This window comes from Amphimedon queenslandica, unplaced genomic scaffold (genome assembly GCF_000090795.2).
Source record: "Amphimedon queenslandica unplaced genomic scaffold, v1.1 AMPQUscaffold_5470_Cont22561, whole genome shotgun sequence".
Taxonomy (NCBI): domain Eukaryota; kingdom Metazoa; phylum Porifera; class Demospongiae; order Haplosclerida; family Niphatidae; genus Amphimedon; species Amphimedon queenslandica.
The window spans coordinates 1-1,683 of record NW_003554228.1 but is presented as its reverse complement, the minus strand read 5'-3'; the positions used below and the strand labels follow the sequence as shown (position 1 = coordinate 1,683).

General features: G+C 37.0%; 1 long non-coding RNA gene across 1 annotated transcript; it reads left to right on the top strand.

Annotated features, from left to right (window-relative positions):
- The first annotated feature begins 1,172 nt into the window (after window positions 1-1,172).
- Window positions 1,173-1,506, top strand: LOC109592361 (uncharacterized). The gene is made up of 3 exons (XR_002190311.1): window positions 1,173-1,285; window positions 1,390-1,419; window positions 1,497-1,506. It is a non-coding gene; the product is annotated as an uncharacterized LOC109592361 (long non-coding RNA).
- The last annotated feature ends 177 nt before the right edge of the window (window positions 1,507-1,683 follow it).

The window sequence follows — 1,683 nt, the reverse complement described above, 5'->3', positions numbered from 1 at the left end:
AATGGTACTTGTACTAGCAGTTTTGTGGGTTTAGCAGTTTTGTGGGTTTAGCAGTTTTGCCAAAATATAATTTTGGCAATTTTTTGGCGATTCATTAGTTACTTGTACATGTAGTAGTAGCTAATTTGGTACAGTACGTCCTCGATTATCCGAACACCTTTGTGCACCTCTATTGGGAGAGATGTTCAGATAGCTGAATAGAGGATATACATGCTAAGTGTATTCATTGCAAAATAAATGTATTCATTGCATGCCGTAATAACTTTCAAGAAAGAAATTAGTTTGTTGGACGTCAACTTTGCATTGGCAGCAATGGACAAAAGATAGAAAAAGGCTTGGTACCAGGAAACCGCTCTTTATTTCTTGATAGCAATCTTTCAGGTGACTACTAGACACATTAGAGCCTCAGTATGCTTTCTAAGCTTCCGAAAAAGGCCTCAAGAAGGTAGCAAGGCAAGAAAATGAGTTTCCCCCATTGAACTCTTAATAAACTTGATGTCCAACATGGTGGCCAATTTACTGTGTGGGTTGGATATACGGTACTTGAAAGTTATGAATATACCTAGCACGCATATCCTCTATAGTCTGGATAAGTGAAATACAGCACAGAATACAGTAGGCTGACCTATCCTATACTTTTCTGAAAATTAAATGAGTATGACTTTCCTTTCTCTAACTCCCAGAGCATCTCAGGCTTCTCTTTAATGGTACCGTATACTGGGATATTTTCGCATCGCTAAATTTTCACAAATTTTGCATTTGTAAGATTTCATGAAATAATATTTTTGCAAACAGTCTATAAACTCCACCACGTAGCACTGGAAATTTACAATTTCGCGATTTTTATTTTTGCGACGAAGTAAAAAACGTGAAATTCGAGAAAATTTGGCTACTCGAAAATTTACCAGTATACAGTATTTCTCTTGTTAAGCTCTGTAAGCTCCTTGCTGCAGCAGCCATTTTAACCGGTTATTAATAAATTATCTAGCCTGAGCATGGGCATTCTTAGAGGCAGCCATGCGTTTGGATAAACAAGGGTTTGGATAAAAGAGGTACGGATAATCGAGGACCTACTGTATCAGCAATTTCTCCACACAGATCTGCCATCATTTTACATATTAATGACACTATACTTGTATGTTTGCATATGCATGTACATGTATATTATCTCGTAGAGGATCTGTGTTACTGAGATGATACTAAGAAGAGATTCAGGAAGCTTTTATTAACGACTCCATTGAACCGTGTGTCAGCCAATGTGACTTATTTCCTCAACTGTTTACTAGTAAGATATGCAGTGATAATAGTACACTAACAATACATTTGTACATAATGTACATGTAACTTTAATTTTGTCATTATTTGACTTTGCTCTTTTTTATTTTTTAGACTGATACTGAAGAGATTGTTTCTGATGAAGTAAGTACTGTACAGTACTATTGTCTCCTACTCTCCTGTTGTATCATTGGTCCTCTCTCTCTCTCTCTCCCTCTCAGGTTGCTGCTACAAAAAAGATGTCCAAGAAGAAGAAGGGAGGAGGAAGTGGTAGTGGTGGTGCTAGTGGTCCAGTCACTAAAACTACATCTGCTGGAAAAGGTATTGTGCTATATCTTTTACAGCATGTGTGACATACAGAGCATAATGTGCATTCACTCTACATGTATATGAACATGTAATGACTGT